The sequence below is a fragment of the Sorex araneus genome, chromosome 6 (genome assembly GCF_027595985.1).
Source record: "Sorex araneus isolate mSorAra2 chromosome 6, mSorAra2.pri, whole genome shotgun sequence".
Classification (NCBI taxonomy): domain Eukaryota; kingdom Metazoa; phylum Chordata; class Mammalia; order Eulipotyphla; family Soricidae; genus Sorex; species Sorex araneus.
In genome coordinates this window covers 97,617,428-97,634,992 of record NC_073307.1, presented here as the reverse complement: position 1 = coordinate 97,634,992, position 17,565 = coordinate 97,617,428, and the positions used below count along the sequence as shown (strand labels likewise).

Below are 17,565 nucleotides of genomic sequence, written 5' to 3'. Positions count from 1 at the left end.
GGGCGCCGGGAATTGCAGCCAGTAAATCGCGTCCCGGCACTCGGCAGCGGGGCCACCGCCGCGGCGCCGCCCGCCCGCCCGCCGGGAGCCCGCGCCGCCCGGGCGCCTCTCCGGGGCCCGCCAGGCCCGCCCCCCGCGCCGCGCAGGGCCTGCCCCGGGCCGGCCGGGGCGCGCGGGGCCCGCGCTGGAGGCGAGGACGCGGCGGCCGCGGGGCGCCCGGCCCGGAGCGCGCGGCCCGCGCCCCCGCGCGCCCTGCCCGCGCCCGCGCCCCGCGCTCCGGAGCCCGGCCCCGCCGCCCGGGCTCTCCTGCGGGACCGATGCCGGCCCTCCGGCCGCCAGGGTAAGGGGGCAGCGCGGGCGCGGCGGGCAGAGGCGGGAGGGGTGGGTGGGGGGGAAACGACGCGGCGCGGCGCGGCGCGGCGCGGGCGGGCGGGGGGCGCCGCCCGCACCCCGGGGACCCGGCGCCCGCCCTGCGCCCGGCGGCTGGCACGTGGGGGCGTCTCAAGTTCCCTCCGGAGGCCGGACAGGTGGCGAGGACGCGGGGGCGCGCTGCTCCGAGCGGGCACCCGCTGCGTGCCTGCCGGGGCCCCATTGTACAGATGAGAAAACAGAGGCCCGGCCAGGGCAGAACCGGCCCAGGGGCCACCCCCCGGCCCCCGTCATCGCTAGCAAGTGGCCGAGCCAGCATTGACCCCCTCCTCCCGTCCCCCAGGCGCTGGACGCCCGAGCTGGGGATCCCCCCAGGGGGACGCACACAGCCCCCCCCTCCAGTGAGGCTCTGCCTGTTTCATTGTGGGGAAGGAGGGGGGGAACCAACCCAGCTATTGTCCCGCACCGCGTTGCAGCCCCTGGAGCTGCTTTTGTCGGCGCCTCGCTGCCTCTGCACCCCTGCCCCGCCTGACTCCCGCACCCCAAGGCCCAGAGGCTCGGGCCTGGGTCTCCAGCCTGGGCAGCTGCCCGCCCCGGGCTCCCGGGGGATTCTGGGACAGCCCTGTTGGGGGGCCCTGCAGGAGCCGGTAGATGTGGGGAGGGCCAGGACCGGGGGTCAAGGTTTGGCCCTTTGCTCGGAGAGGAGCACTGGGCTGGGCCCCGCGTGGAGGGGCTCCCTCGCACCCCCTCCACCTCTGCCCGAACCTGGCTCCCCCGAGAGCCTGGAGGGGGGGCAGCCTCCTGCTTCCCCTGCTGGCCCGAACACCCCAGGGCCTCTCAGAACAGTGCTCCCCGCCCCGGGGGCCAGCGTTTGGGTCCTGGTTTCTTCAAGTGCAGCCCTGGGTGTGGGGGCTGCTGGGAAGGTCCCTTCTGCACCAGTCCAGCTCCTTAGCTGACCACTGACCATGGCGTTGCTTCCCCCAGCACCCAAACCCCAGGCCCCATCACCTGCCGGCCCATCCCGTCTTCCCGCTGTCCTGGGGCAGCCCGGCCTCTGCTCCGGGACCCTCGGGGACACTGTGGCCGGAGGCCTTCCTGCCGCAGTGCCCGCTTCCCATCTCCCGTCCCAGGCCCGACTAGGCCAAACTCCTGCGCGGCCTCGAAGGCTGGCCCTCGTGTGTGCCCTGCTGCCCACGCGGGCAGAGCTGCCCTGGGCGCCCCCGGCTGGCCCCCGCCTGCACCCCTCCCCACCTGCCAGGGTCCCAGGCCCTCCCCGCCCCGTCCCCCACGCCCCCAACCCCCAGCCCTGCAGCCAACAACACTCTTTCCCAGGGGCATCGCCCGCTCTCTGCGAATCTGCCCCTCACAGCCCTGGGGGGGCACCACCCCCGCCCCCCTCCACACTGGGCACTCCTGCAAAGTCGGGCCAGGCATGGGGGCCCCGAGTGGCCAGCTGGGGGACCCTTGGGGAATGCCCCCTGCAGGGGGTTGGCAGAGGCTGGTGACCCCAGAGCCCCAGGGAGAGGCACCACCTCGTGCCCCCGAGCCTCCTGCTGCTGACCGGGGGCTGCGGACCAGCCGGCCTGAGTGGCCTCCCAGAGGAGCCGGGTCCGAGGTCCCACGTGGAGGTGCTGGGGCCGTGCTGGCGGGGGCCCCGGGCCCCTCCCTGCCCAGTCCCCCGAGGCCCCTGGTCCCTCGACCCCACGGAGCTCACCCTGCCGTGCTCCTGGGGAGCGGGGAGAGTTATGTCAGGCCCTCTGGCCGCGCGCCAGGGCTCCCCACGGAACTATAAATTGACCTGTCGGAGAGGGAAGAGATTAATGTCGGCCATCTTCATTAGCGCGTCCCCCGGGGTGACAGCGGCTGCCCTGAGCTGGCGGATCGGACGGGGGGGGGGGGGGGGGGGGGGGAGGGGGGAGGCCGGCCGGGAGGGGGCGGGGAGGGGGTCTGCGCTCCCCCCCACCCAGAGGGGAGGGCCAGGGGCCAGGGCCTGCCGAGAGCCGCGTGTCCCCCTGCTGGCCGGGGCGTCCCCCTGGCCTGCGCCTGGCAGAGGGCCGGGCTTTGATGGAGGACCCATGTGCTAATTGGGAGCAGGGATGCGGCCCCCGGGCTCCGCGGGGGCTCCCGGCCGCCCCGCCAGCTCCCGCTCTCGAGTCTATGGGGCCTTCATTAGAGGCATCTCCCCTGACCGGAGCCGAGCGAGCGCGCTGCAGGCTGGGGGGGGCCGTGCTCCCCCCTCGCTGCCTTCCCCCCTCCACTGCATTGATGGAGGGGAGGAGGCGAGGCGGCAGCGTCTGCGCAGGGAGGCGGGGGAGGGGGGGAGGGCTGGGAGCTTGGCGGGGCTTTCAGACCCCGGTGCGTCGCTCCTGCGGCCCCCGTGACCTTGGGCTAGCCCCCCCACCCCGAGCCCCGCCCCTGCTTGCTCTGCACCTCGCCCATGGCCGCTGGTGGGGCACGGTCAGCCATGGGGGGGCGGGCAGGGGGGGACGTGGGGAGCCTGTTTGGCTGCGTCTCCGGGAAGCAGGACAAGGCAGAACCCGGGGCCCAGCTGCAGGTGGGGTTTGTCCAGGTCTGGGGGTTGTCTCCCCCAGCCCGAGAGTCCCCCCGCCCTCCAAGCCTCAGTTTCCCGGCCCGTGGTGGTCTCAGGGCTGCAGGGAGCAGGCTTGGTGGGGGGAGTGGCGCGGTGCACCCTGGGGCCCTTCATTCGTTCGTCCCGGTCCGGGGCCTGCACCTCTGACCCACAGGGGCTGGGGTGTGACCTGGTGCCCGCTGGGCTCCCTGGGGAAGTGGCCCCGGGACAGGTGGGCGCGGCGGAAGCTGCCGGGACCTTGCAAAAGGCGTCTCCCCAAGCCTCAGCGTTCTGGAAGGATCCCGGGGGCCGCGGGGGAGCGGGAGCCGCTGTGGACCCCCCTTGCAGATGGCGCCACGCCAGGCTCTGCAGTGGGGCCCCCTGAGCACAAGTGCCCACTTCCCGGGCCCCCCCGACCTGGCTCTTGGGGGTGGGGAATGCCGAGACCCCCCCACACCCTTCCCCACGTCTCCACCTTTCCTGGGGTGGGTGCGAGGGTCCGGCTGGGCCCCTTGGGTTGGGCCCCGTGACCGTCAGCTGGGGTGGGCAGCAACCGAGCCGGGGCCTTCATGGGACTGTCAGGGGTTCTGTGGGCGCCGCTCTCTGAGCCCCTTGCCAGGGGCCCTCGGAGAACAGCAGGGTGGCACCTTGCCAGGGGCTGGCGCAAGCCTGGTGCTGGTGGCTGTGCTGAGCTCTGCACCCTGGTCAGCCCTGCCTCGGGCACGTCCCCCCCGACTCCTGCTCGTGGTCCCGAGGCCCCCAGGTAGGGGAGGTGTGGCTTGTCCCCCCCACCACCCGCCGTTCCGACTCTCGCCCCCCAGGCACCCGCTCTGCACTGGGCATCTTTGCACGGGCGCCTGTGATCCTGGGGTCAGAGAGTAACCACTTCTGAGTCTCCGCCAAGCCGCTGTGTGGCCCCGGGCATGTTGCTCCCAGTCTCTGAGTCTGTCCGTCTGTGTGAGTTGGCCAGCACACCCGGGGCGTGGGTGGGGGCCTCGAGCGCCCCCTCGCGAGCAGGTGAGCTCCTGCCCCTGGGTCTTGCCAGGAGAACCTGGGTATACCTCGTGGGGCGGGGGGGGGGGCGCTGGGGTCCCTGCCGGCTTCACTGAGCCATGGGGAGGCGGGGGGGGGGGGCCGCAGAGGGCTGGAGGCTTTTCCGGAACAGTCCGTGTGGCCTGGCGAGGTGGCCGATGTCCCGTCCGGAAAACGGCATCAGATGCCCCCACTTGGCCCTGCGCTCAGAGCCTGGTGAGGCTGAGCAACGTCTCCCGGCGGGGGTCCCGGCGGAGGTCCCGGCACGGCCCCGGCGGCTTCCCCACCCCGAGCCCATCAGGACTCACGTGTGGCGGCGGCTGAGGAGGAGGCGCCTTTTGTGCCAGCCCCGTCCCGCCTGGCAGCCTGTCGGGACCTGGCAACATGGCTGTCTGCCTCCGCCCCCAGCAGGCAGGAATCACTAGCGCGTTAGCGGTTTCATTAAGCCTCGCGCCAGCCTCCGCCTCCCGCCCCGGCCTCCCCACTAATTATTTTCCCAGCCCTTCCACTCGCAGCCCCTTCGCCGTGCCTGGGGATTGGCCGAGTGGCCCCGCAGGCGGGCGGGCTGGCGGGCAGCGGGGGCCAGGCTCTGCCCGGGGGGCCCCCCCAGGGGGGCACCCCCCGCCTGGCTTGCTGCAGTTCATGGAAGCTTTGTGTCCCCCTGGGGCCTCCGTGGAAGTGCGAATCCGTGGCCTGAAGGGGTGAAGGTTAACCCGTTAGGACACGCAAGGTCTTCACCGCTTCCTGGGCACGCCGCCCCGTGCAGACGGCATGAGTGGTCCCGGGCCGGGGGCTGGGTGGGCACCCGGCTGGGAGGACACTGGATTTTGGGTGCTGCTGCAAAGTTTCGACAGCCAGGCCCTCTCTCTGGGGTGTGGACAGGCCCCGCCGGGCTCAGACCTCTGATGGGGTGGAGGGTCGACCTCCCGGAACTTGGGAGCCCTGGGGGTCCCGGCCCCCTGCTTTCCAGGGGGAGCCTGAGGGGGCCTGTGGGCCTGATGTGGGGTGGGGGGGCCTCTGATAAGCTCATCACGTGAAGGGAGGCAGAGCTGGGGGCGGGGGTGGCCTCTGGATCCAGCCGCGCCTGAACCCGGCCCTAGGGTTTTTGGTTACCTGCGGAAGAACATGCCCTGTGGGGCTCGAGTCCTCTTGAAGGGGGTTTCTTTCTCTGGCAGCCAGCAGAGGGTGGGCCCAGGGGGAGACTCAGGCAGGAACTTCCTAAATGGGTGACGTGTGTAGTTGGGCTTTGACGGATGAGTAGGAGTCCCTGTGTTAGAGGAGTGGAGTGAACGGCAGGGGTCAGCTGTCGGGGCAGGACGGGGCACCTGCTATTGTCCGTCTAAATGACCCGAGAGGAGGTGGGGGCAGGGGGTGATGTTGGGGCGAAGAGTGGGATTGGCTGAGGACCCCGGGGAGCTGGGCAGCAGACAGGCGCCATGGCGAGGAGGAGGAGGGTGAGTCGGGGGAGGAGGGGGGCTGGACCCCCTGGGAGTGGGTCTCGGGCTTCTGAATTGTCTCTATTTGGGGGCCCCTGACAGCAGTGCTCGGGACTAACTCCTGACTGCTCAGGGATTGTGCCCGGTGGGCCGGGGGCCCCAGGTGTGGTGCCGGGATGCTCCTCCCACCCCCGCCCTGCGGGGTTTCTCAGCCCTTCCCGCACGGTGGCCCCTTCTGGCCTTATTTCCTTCTGTGTCCCTTCCCACCCCCACGGTCCTACCTACCAGCTGTCCCCGACAGTTACACAGTCTTCACCTGTGGCCCCCTCGGGATATGCTGGGGCCCGTGTGGCTTCCTCGGGAGGGACCCCGAGCCCCCCTTGAGTGGCCAGGCAGGTGCAGTGGCCCCGTGGAGACGGCCAGGCCGTCACGGGAGCCGGGCTCTGGGGCCAGCGGGGACCCAGAAAGCAGCCGCCCGTGGACAGCCCACCTGCTCTGTTCCCCGGTGGGGGTGTGGGTCCCCGAGGCACTCAGGGGGGCCTCACGGGGGGTGACAAGCCCAGCCTGCGGGACGCTGGGCTGGGGGTGTCCCGGGCAAAGAGAGGGGACACAGGGGTGCCTGGAGACAGGGTTGCCGTGGGGCCGGAAACCCCCGTTTCTGGACAGAGCCCCTGGCCGGAGCTGGGGGGGCCGTGGGGGTGCAGGAGGCGGGAGATTCGGCTCAGCGCCTGTGGTTGGAGCTGGGGTGTCCCCTTGGGGGGCCGCGGGGGACGCCCACCGTGTTTCCGGTCGAGTCAGGGCATTCCGACCTCACGTCCCTGAGGGTCTCATGCCTGTGGCACCCAGGTGCCCGCCCCCACGTGCCCGCCAGCTGTGGGGGAGACAGGGTGCCCTCTGGGGCAGGAACTGGGCTGCGGGCCGGGGGAGCTGGGCTGATGGGGGCCTGGCGGGGAGGGGGAGAGTGAGGCCCCTGGGGGCCTCCTGTGCTCCTGCTGCAGTGCTGAGTGCCCCGGTGCCTGCCAGCCCCCCACCGTCGGGCCTGTCCCCTCGCTGTCCCCATTTCGCAGGTGCAGAGACTGAGACCGGGAAGGCTGGGCTGACGGAGCAGACACTGGGTGCCTGGGGACACATTCCCAGGGACGCGTGCGACTGTGTGTGTGGCAGCAGCTCTGTGCGGGTCAAACCTCTGACAGGCCGGGAAGCTCCCCCAGGCCCCTCCCGGTCCTGGCCCAGCCGGACCCTGGCCGTGACGGTCGGCGGCTGCCTCTTCCCTCAGACGTTCCCGCCGGCATCCCTGCGCCCGGAGACCTGGGACTCGAACCCTCCCACCGACCACGCGGCGCCCAGAGCTGGGTCCTGCTCCCCGCCCTGCAGGGGCTCCTGAGGCGGGCGGGGCTGGTGTCACGCGTCCTCTCGGTCGGTCGGTCCCCCCCCCCCCCGCCGGGCGCTGCTGTGACCCTCCTGCGTGGGCGTCGGGACCTTCAAGGATTTCGCTGGGGCTTGAGAAGCAAGAACCTCTTTCCGCGATGCTCCGCTCTCGGTGATCCGGACAGACCGGTCACCTCCGGGCCTCGGTTTCCCTGCGTGACCGATCCCTCCCGGCCTCGTTCTGACTCCTCGCGCGGGGGTCCCCCTGGGCTGCGTGTGGGGTCTCAGGGGTGCAGCCAGACAGCACCGCCTCAGGGCTCATGTCCCGGGAGCCCCCCGATGGCCCCGCTGGGCCTTGAGGGGCGGGAGAGAGGAGGGTCGCGGGCAGGTGGGAACCAGGGGGGGGGCGTGGGGACGCTCGTGTTCACCCCCACCCCCGTCCCGAGCGGCTCTGTGGCCCCGGCTGCTTCCCTTCCCCCAGCTCGCTCTTCCCGGGCGGAGCATCCTGTCCTGGCGGTGTTGGGGAGCACACTGGCTGGCCCGAGGGGCCCGAGGGGCCGGCGGGAGCCGAGCGCGGCGGCGGCTGGCGGCTGTGCGGCTCGTCAGCCGGGCGGGCGGGCGGGCGGGCGTCCCGGGGCTGCGTTTGATTAGTTCAGGTTGACAGTCGTGCTCCGTGGCGCTGCCGGGAGGGAGCCCGTGATTACCCTAATGAAGCTTGAACGCAGTTTGTCATCCAAACAGCTGGTTCGGAGCCGCACCGCCGCCAGCTGCCCGGCGCAGCCGTGCAACTGCTCACCCGGCCCCGAGCAGCTCTGCCACCGGGGCCGCCAGGCTGGGGGCCAGCCCGGGGCCACTGCGGGTGGTGGTGGTGGGGTGTCTCAGGGGGCTGTGGAGCGGCCCGGCTGGGCAGGCCGGACCCCCTGCCGACGGACATGGAGACAGTGGCGCAGGGCAGCTTCTGAGGACTGGCCGGGCACCTCCTGGACCCCAGGACTCAGTTTCCCCCTCTCTGAAGTGGGTGCTGAGGGCTCGATGCTAGTGTTCAGAGGGGTTGTCGGCCTTCTTGGGGAGGGACCCCCCTGGACTCTGGGTCAGGGACCCCCACAGGACTTCACAGCTCTCCGACAGGGCTCCTGTCCCCTCCCAGTGGTCCTGGGCTGTCCCCGAGGGCCAGGAGGGCTGCCCGTGTGTTCCATGGATCCTGTCAGCGAGTACTTGTGTGCTCACCGCACAGGGCATGACTGTCCTGTGTGTTTGTGGGGTTTGCCTCTGACGTCGGCAGCTCCCGGCCTGCCACCTTATCTGGGGAGCTAGTGGTGGCACCCAAAAGGACAAGGAGGGGAGAGAGACACACCCAAGAAGAAAGACCCAGGCGGAAGCACAGCACGTGCAAAGGTCCTGCGGTCTGAGCGCTGTGCTGGGGAGGAAATGAGTCTGCTGGTCATGCCTTGGGTGGGGGTGGGGCGAGGTTACTGCCGATGGGGAAACTGAGGCCCATTGTCCAGGAGGGGGGGATACCCTGCAGTCCTCTTCAGCCAGCCCTGGGTAAGCCTGGAGCACGTACTGGGCCCAAATCCCGGGAGCCCTCCAGGGCGTGCTGAGCTGTGTGGCCCGTCCAGGAAAGTGGCCTCTTCCGTGCAGCCTGGTGGAGAAAGAGAGGGGGCTGGGGTCCCCCCGACAGAGAGGGCCTCTGTCACTCTGGGTCAGGAGCTGCACCTTCTGTAGCACCCGCAGAGCCTTCCCTGGGCCCGGCTTGGACAGGAAGGGCCGGGCAGGGGGACAGGGGTCCCTGGGGGCGCTGGCTCCCCCCGCCTGCAGGCCGGCCCGCTCCCCCTCGCCTCTCAGCCTCTCAGCCGCGGGGCTCCTCCTGCGTCCGCCTGCCGTGCCCGCCCTGCCCGCCCCTGTGTCAGGGGGACCACCAGGACTACCCTGACCCCGCCCCCTGCTGTCTGCACTAGGACCCCGTCTCCTCCTTCTGGAGCCCCAGCCCCTCCCCCCCGCCCCGCCCGGCCATCTGTCCGGGTCCCCGCCGCCAGGTGTGGGCAGGTGGGTGGCCAGACGCGCGGGCGGGCGCCCCCGCTGCCGGAGCCGAGCATCCCGCGGGCGGCCTGTGAGCGCGGGAAGGAGGTTTATGGCCTCGCGGCGGGAGGGCGCTTCCCGCACCGCCTTATCGCCGTTGCCGCCCGCTCCCCGCCCGCCCCGCGGTGACCGCCTGCGCCCGCGGCTCTGTGCTGCATGCTGGGAGGGGGCTGGCTTATCAGCCGCCCACCGCGGGACCCCTCGCGCCTCTGCCCTGCGCACAGGGATGGGGGGCCAGATGCCTGCCGGTCTGTCCCCCTGGTCACGGCCTTTCCTGGGTGAGGCCCGAGTGAGGGGCCAGACTGGGTTAAACGGGTCGTGTGCCTGGGCCCTGGGCTCCACGGCTGGCCCGGGGCGGGGGCCGGCAGGGGTGCGGGGGGGGGGGCGCGCATGATTTGGGGGTGGGGGCTGGCGGCAGAACTGCAGGGGGCGGGCGGGTGGCCGAGGGGGAAGGTCCAGGACGAGGCTGGGCTGTCTCCTTGTGCATCAGTGAGACCACCAGGTACCTCCCATCCTGAAGGCCCGGCTGCCTCCAGGAAGCCCGCCAGGATACTCCTCAGTGAGCCTCCAGCCCCAGGACCCTGGGCGTTGGCTGGGGAGTCCTTTGCAGACTGGCTACACTGGCGCATCTGGCCCGACTGAGGGGAGTTGAGGCAGCCGGTACAGCCGTCCTCCGTTCGAGGGTGTGCTCCCAGCCACCCCGCGACCTGGACCTGGGAGTCGAGGGGAGGGTGTCCTCCTGACGGGAGATGGGCCTGGCTGACAGTGACCGGGGCCAGTTGGGTGCTCAAGGATGGGAAAACAAGAATATGACTCAAGGCCTGTGCTGTGGAGACGCAGGGAAATCAGGAAGACTTCCTGGAGGAGGGGGCTTGATGCTGTGATAGAGGGATATGGCAGAATGAAGCGTGGTGTGTCAGGTGGAGGAGAAGCCTGTGCAAAGGCCCCGGGGATGGCAGTGACACCCATAGGAGGAGCCCATGGCAGCATTTGTGGTGGGAGCAAGATTGTGAGCTGGTGTGAGGCCTCCATGAGGCAGGACCTTGGCGGGGGGGGGGGGGGGGATGGGGTGTGGTTGCTTTAAGCTGGGCGGTGGTCCGATCCGCTGTCGAGCTGGACTCTGGGATCCTGGGCTGCCCTCCTGCCTGTCCCTCCATGTGCCTTCCTGGGCAGGGCAGCATGTCCCTGGGCCTCAGTTTCCCTGCCTGTGAACTGGGCTCCCTCTCCCTGGGTGGGAGACGGTGTGGGGTCCGGGCCCGGGGCGACCTTGTTAGCCCCCCAACCCCTAGGGGAAGCCCCCACTTGGGAAGTGAGTGACCCACCTCCCTCCTGGGCTCTGTCTTCCCCTGAGACTCTCAGCCCAGTGCTCCTTCATCTCCCCTGACCTGAACTGAGTGTGGCTGCCGAGGGGGCTTTGCTGGGAGTGGCCGCCATGGTCGGCCTCACGCAGACGGGGCGGGCCGGGGGGCCGTGACCCGTCCACACAGGAGCCTCTCGGCCTGCCGCGGGGGCCCCCGACGCCTGTCCCAGGCTGGGGAGGAGACACTTTGCCCCCCAGGGTACCCAGCTGTGAGCCCTGGGCAGCCGCCCTTAGCTGGGGGAACCCTGCGGGACCCCCCAAAGGGAGCCTGAGGGTGGGACCCCCATAGGAGTCCTGTAGCAGGCAGAGCCGGACGGGCTCTGGGGACCATCCCAGGACCATTATGTCCCCGAGACAGGCCCTGTCCTGGGGGCTGGAGTCAGGGCAGAGTCGGCCCGGCCCCGCCCCCAGCGCAGGCCCCGCCCCGCCCCGCCCCGCCCCCAGCGCAGACCGGGCCGGCCCGCAGTGGCCCCACCCGCCCGGTGGTGCCCGCGCTCTTCCAGGGGCCGCGTTCTCCGTCCGTCCTGCTGCCCGGGGCCCCCGCCGGGCGCTTGCGTGAGGGCGTCTGCGCCGCCCCCCGGGCGCCACCCACCTGCGTCCTGGCACGGTGCCCAGGCGTGGCGCCCGCAGACGCCGGCGGGATTGAATTAAACCTGCAGGCCGGCCCGCCGCGATGCTCGCCGCCAGGGAGCGAGGGGCCGCCTGGGCCAGTGCCAGCCCCCCGCCCCCCGCCCCCCGCCCCGGGCCTCGGGCAGCAGGCGGGGCCGGGGTGGCCGGGCCATGGGTGGCCTGGCTGCCAGGGGCCCTGCCCGGGAGGGCTGAGGCGCGGCTGGCAGGCCTGGACGCGGGGCACCCTGGGCGCGGGGACACTTCCCTGGGTGCCCTCCCCAGGGCTGGTCGGCCTGACCCCTGCCCCTGGGCCCCTGCCCCTGGGCCCCCGCCCGGCGCTGCCGCACCAAATGACCCTGAGGCCTCTGGGGGGAGACCCGCGGGACATGCAGCCCGCTCACGTTTGCCGCGTGTTCACGCGTGCATCTGCGCATTCTTTCATCCGCATTCATTCGTTCATTCACACTCATTCATTCCTGTATTCGCAGAGTCATTCGTTCATTCACATTCATTCTTGTATTCGACGAGTCATTCATTCATTCACATTCATTTATTCCTGTATTTGCCGAACCACTCATTCATTCACACTCATTCCTGTATTCACCGAGTCATTCATTCCTGTAGTCACCATGTCAATCATTCATTCACATTCATTTCTGTATTCACCGAATCATTCATTCCTGTATTCACCACGTGTCAATCATTCATTCACACTCATTCCTGTATTCACCTAGTCATTCATTCATTCACACTCATTCATTCACACTCATTCCTGTATTCACCGAGTCATTCATTCCTGTAGTCACCATGTCAATCATTCATTCACATTCATTTCTGTATTCACCGAGTCATTGATTCGCACTCATTCCTATATTCACCAAGTCATTCATTCCTGTATTCACCACGTGTCAATCATTTATTCAGACTCATTCATTCCTGTATTCACCAAGTCATTCATTCATTCACTCATTCATTTTCACTCATTCCTGTATTCACCAAGTCATTCATTCATTCACACTCATTGAGTCACTCATTCATTCACACTCATTTATTCCTCTATTCAGTCATTCATTCATTCGCACTCATTAATTCATTCACCCATTCATCCACACATTCACTGAGCCACTCGTTCCTTCACTCATTCATTCCTTCGTTCACTTATCTGTTCATCCGTGTATTCACCTCTTCATGCCTTCCCCGAGTCACTCCTTTCTTCATTTGCGCCTTCATCCCTTCACTCCCCACCCCTCCCTGCAGGTACCTAGTCACTCATTTCTTCCCTAATCCATCACCGAGTCACTCAGGCTCACTCCTTTGCCCCCTCCCTTCGCCCATGCAGTCACCTCCTCTCATTCCTTCACTTTGTGCATTCTCGGACTTACTCCTCCCTTCCCTCACCCGTCCATCCAGTCACCAGGTCGCATCTCACTTACTGATTCATCATTTCCTTCCCCAGGTCACCCACGCGGTCAGTCACCTGCTCCTCCATCCATCCCTGGGTTCCTCACGGTCACAGCCATTCACATCCCCTCACCCCTGCCCTCCTTCCCCCCTCCGGGCCTGGCCTTCACCTCCGCATTCAGCCCTGCCTCCTCCTTCCGCTGTGTGCCGGCGCTGGGGTGCCCAGCCAGGCCTCTCCGGACAGTCCCCGCAAGGACCTAGCTTCCCGTGTCAGGGCTCCTCCCCGGGGCGCTCCCGCACCCCCTGTGGGCTCCGACTAGCCCTGCGGTGCCCAGAGAGGGGCCTGATGGTTCTGCTCCTGGTGCCCCCAAGACAAACCAGCTCAGAGCTGCTGTGTCCCTGCCTCAGGCTGCCCTGCCTCCGGCCACTATGTCCTTGCTCTTCCGACCACATCGTGAATTTGTCCCCGAGCTCACGTGCACCTGAGCTCAGGGGCCGTGACGCAGGGACCTCAGCTGGTGCCTCCCGGCCCCCGCCCTGGTGCTGGGGCGGCCGCGGCTCTTTATGGGACCTTGGGGGCCTGTGAGTCTGCGCCGCCTGACTCCTGGGTGTTGGCACTCTCAGCCTGACATTGTAGTCACTCTTTTTTTTTTTTTTGGCAGTGTCCTGGGAGGCATGTGTCCATTCCTGGGGGTGGGGGGCCGACTGGCCAGGCACATGGACAAATGCAGCCATGAGGGCGCCCAGTCTATGGGGCTACGGGGGATGGTCCCCCCTCTTTCAGCCCCACGTTTCTCCTCTCTGCTTCTTTCCCGGGGCCTCACGTTCCCCCCCCCCCACCCCCCGAGTCTGAGCTGCAGAGCGGCTGCCTGGGGGGCCGAGGGCCCTGGGTCATCTTGTCACTCACCCGGGTGTCTTCCTGGGCCCCCACTGGGCACCCCGCCTGCAGACCTGGGGGGTTCACAGCCCACCCCCATCAGCGTGATGGACGAGGCAGAGGGCAGTGGTGACCGGAGCTCTCAGAGGATGTCCAGGCGGGGCCCGGAGGCAGGACACACTGGGTGGAGACCCTCAGGAGGAGGGCGAGGCCCGAGGCTCCGAGTGCTCCAGGGAGCATGGCTGGCCGGGCTCTCCTCTATGCAGCCCTGCGCCATGTGCCCAGGCACAGACAGATGCTTGTGGGCGAGGAGGGGAACCCCCCCTGTGCTGAGCTCGTGGCCTGGGGGACCGGGCTCTGGTGGGCTCTGGTGCCCGGCGCGGTTATGAGGACTTGGGGTTCCCCGCGGCACAGAGGGGGCCGTGGTCCATGCAGGGGGTGCCGGGGGAGTGGGATGAGATCAGCAGGGCCCGAGTGTCCCCCGGCCTGGCCCTGTGGTCCCCCGCGGCCTCTGTCTCTGAATTCAGCAGGCAGGCCTGGTGCTCCTGAGCACCGGGGGGCCGGAAAGAGGGTCTCACTAGGGTTGGATTCTCAGGGCTCGCGAGTGTCCCCACTTTATGGAGGCAGCTCAGGGCCAGGGACTGGAATTGCCCAGAGCCCCTGGGCCGTCTCCTTCACGGGGCTTTCCTGGGCTTCCCCAGCTGTCTGGGCAAGGGCAGGCCCTGGAGCCCCCGCCTAGGGCAGCTGGGCAAGGCCAGACATACACCAGCCCCCCTCCAGGCTGCCCGGGACCCTGCCAAGTCCCCACTCAGCAGCACCTCCTCCAGGGAGGCCTCTCAGATTTTCCCTCCCGCCATCACAACCCACCTCCCAGCTTGGGTTCAGTGAGTGAGGAGCTGGGTGCCCCTGGCGGGGTCTTCTCTCTCCTGGTGGGGGCTTCCCATCTGCAGTGTTGTGTCTGGTGTCCCTCGAGGTGACACTGAGCTGGGGCCAGCGACTGCAGGACCTGATCTCCCTGAGGAGGTGCCGGCCCTCTGGTCTGTGCTGGTTCCCGCCGGTCCCACAGTGGACCGTGTGCTGCCAGGGCCCGAGTGGCCACTACTGCCTGCTTCTGCATAGCAGACCCCGGTGACATCTAGTGACAGGGCAGGACCCCCGTGACAGCCCCTGGGCTACCCCAGAATGAGGCCAGTGACTTAGCCCAGAGCCAGCCCTCAGGCGGGGTCACTGGGCAGGGGGGCATACCCCGTGCACCCCGTTTCTGCCCATCTCCCCCATCCCTGCCCTGCTGCTGCTGCTGCTGTCCCCCTCCTTCAAGGCTCTGCCTTGCCGCCACCCCCCCAGGGGCCCGGGGAAGTGGAGGATGTTATTGTGTATTTTAGCCGATTGTTCCCCATAAGCCCCAGCCTCTCTGGGGTGGGGCCGGGGGGGATGGGGGAGTAAGTAAATTATATATTGAGCTCCTAACTGGGGCTGAGGCCTTGTGGTTGCCATGGTAACCGGGCTGGAAATAGCTCTACGTGACATCAGCCGGCACAGGTATAGCCGGATCCAGCCCATCCCCAGACTAGCTGGTGGGGGGGAGCCAGGGAGGAGCGGCTGATTAGCATATGCAAATCAGGGTGTGAGCTGGGTGGGGCCAGGGATGCCCCAGGGGGAGTGGGGGGGCCTGTGGCCTTGGCCCAGGGCTCTGGCAGGTAGGTGGGCGGGGCCGGGGTGCTGCGGGGTTGGCCCAGCCGCCCTGGCCCGTGCCCCTGAGCTGGTGCCTCGGTGCCCAGGCCTGCCCGCCCTGCGGGCTCTGGGACTGCAGCCAGGGGGCCCCCCAGGCTGGGCGCTGAGCGGGCGGGTCTCTCCTGGGGGCTGCCACAGGGCGTGGCTCCCCGGGCTGGCGGGTGCCTTCAGCAGCCGACTGGGCCTGTGAGGGGCTCCCTGTGCCCCCTGCACCCCTCCTGTCCCTCCAGACCGAGGGAGAGCACAGCCCCGGCCCCTGCTCCCTGCTGCACCTCACACCCCCTCTCTGGCCCAGCCCCAGCAGGACGACCGAGAGGAGCCCCTTGGGGCTCGGCGTGGCCTCCGCACTTGGCCTCCCTGGGTCTCGGGGTGGGGCCCTGCCCGTCTGTCGGCAGGTACACAGGGCAAGTCGGGGGGCCGGGGATGTCTGGGAGGTTTGTGTTCATAACGCTTGTCTGTTACTGCCCCCTCATCGTTCGTACACACACACACACACACACACACACACACACACACTTACATACTTACCACCCCCCCACACCCACAGAGCTCCTCGACTTGGCTCACACACACACATACCCACTCACACACACACACACACACACACACACACACACCTCACACACACACTCACATACCACCCGCCCCCCCCACACCCACACCCACAGAGCTCCGCGACTTGGCTCACACACATACCCACTCATACACACACACACACACACACACACACAACTCAGCTCACACTCCCACACACCAGTACCCACACCCTCACACTCACACCTGCACACACTCTCACCCTCCCCCCCCCACATACACACACACAGAGCCGAGTCCCCACCTGAGGGTCCCCACCGGCCCTCTGGCCGCTTCCTGGCCCAATGGGCTCGTTTCTCCGTGGGGGTTAGGGTGGGAGCGGGTGGTGGGGGCTGGAAACATGGTGCGGAGGGCCGGACCACATGCTTTGCACGCAGTAGTCCCAGGTTAGACCCTGGCACCTTGTGGGCCCCCAGCACCATTGGAACTCATCTCTGAGCACTGCTGGGTGTGGCCCCCCAAAAAAGAAAGAACGGGGGGGGCTGACAAGGGCAGGAGGCGGGATGTGGATGGGGCTCCGGGTGGGAATGTCCAGAGGTCCCTGTGGGAGCCCCAGCACCCAGAACTGTGTCCAGGTCGGTGACCCTGGGCAGTCAGGAGGGTGCTGGGGGGCCCCGGCAGGAGCCATGGTTCTCCTGGGCCCCAGGCCTGGTGGAGACTGTGGGAGGGAGGAGACCCCCGAATGTTCCGGGAGGGGCACGGCCGATGGTGGGTGCTGGTTTCCTGCACGGACGGGTGCTCCTTTGCCTGCTGCGTGCGGGCCCTCAGGGGTAGTGAGGGCACCCTGTTCCCCTCTCCCCAGAGACCTTTCCTCTGGCCTCGTGACTGGCTCCAGGACAGCTGGGTGGTCAGGGTGGCGCTGCCCTTGAGGGGGTGGATCGGCTCAGGGGAACAGTGACTCCACCCCGAGGATCATTGCCGCAGGGTCGGGAACCCCGTGGACTTCGGGAGCCTGGAGCAGACCCACAGCCACCCTGGCATCCAGGAAGGCTTCCTGGAGGAGGGGGCATTCGGGCTGAGTTTTTTTTTTGGGGGGAGGTGTCACACCCGGTGATGCACAGGGGTTACTCCTGGCTCTGCACTTAGGAATTAGCCCTGGTGGTGCTCGGGGGCCCTATGGGATGCTGGGAATGGAACCCGGGTCGGCTGCGTGCAAGGCAAACGCCCTCCCCGCTGTGCTATCGCTCCAGCCCCTCGGGCTGAGCCTTGAGGGGAGAGGCCGTTACAGGCAGAGGGCGAGGCGGCAGCAGAGGCTCCCGGAGCCGGGGTGGGGGGGGGGGTCACCGTACCCACAGCACAGTGTGACGGGGACCTTCCGGCGCCTTCTCTCATCCTCTGGCTGTGGGCAGGGGGTGGCGTGAATGTCCCGAGGTCCTTTTTATGCCCTTCCAGCTGTCCCACTCTCACAGTGACACACAGACACCTCCAAGGGTCCCAGCAGCGCTGGCTCCAAAGTGAACAAATAGAGGATGGGGTCTTCCTTGTGCCAGCCCGGAGGCCAGCTCAGAGGCAGCATCCGTGGGTGTTGAGTGACTCAGTGAGCAGGTGTGTGTGGTTCCGCCTGCCTGTCCCCTGGGCCTTCCGTCCACTGCCCCAGGCCCCTCCTCTCCGGACTCCCCGTGCTGCCTGCCTGCTCTGTGCCAGGCTGGGCTGGGGTATAGGGTGATTGAGGGGCAGGGTCCCTGCTCCCGCCACGCCCCGGGCGCCTGCTGGGAAGCAGCTGGGTCTAGCGGAGCCCCCGCCCCCAGGAGGCTGTGCTGTGCGGTGGTCTGGGCCCCCCGGGGGATGTCGCCGCCTGACAGCGGCCATCAATCCCCTGAGAGCAAATGCTCCGTGTCAGGCCCTCCGAGTCCCGGTGACAGCAGCCCTGGCGTTGAGGGACGGCTGAGCACAGGGCCAGGAGGGAAGGTTCCGGCCCTCCAGGCCCGGGATTAGAGGCCAAGTCTCGTCCCTGCGTCCACCCGGTGGCCCAGGGTTGTGTCCCCGCTGCCCTGCCCGGGCCCTGCTGGCCTTCAGTGCAGCCATGGGTGGGGGGAGGGGGATGGCGCCAAGGGACGGGGACACTCGGCACGGACCCGCAGATCCACTGCCCGGAGGCCCGGGACACAGAGACAGAGACAGAGACAGAGAGGAACTCAGA

General features: G+C 68.5%; 1 protein-coding gene across 1 annotated transcript in view; it reads left to right on the top strand.

Annotated features, from left to right (window-relative positions):
- Positions 1-248: 248 nt before the first annotated feature.
- TCF20 (transcription factor 20) overlaps positions 249-17,565 on the top strand; it is a 135,206-nt gene continuing 117,889 nt past the window's right edge. The window contains exon 1 of the mRNA XM_055142541.1: positions 249-340. The gene's annotated coding sequence lies outside the window, so the exon portion shown is untranslated. The remainder of the gene's footprint in view (positions 341-17,565) is intronic.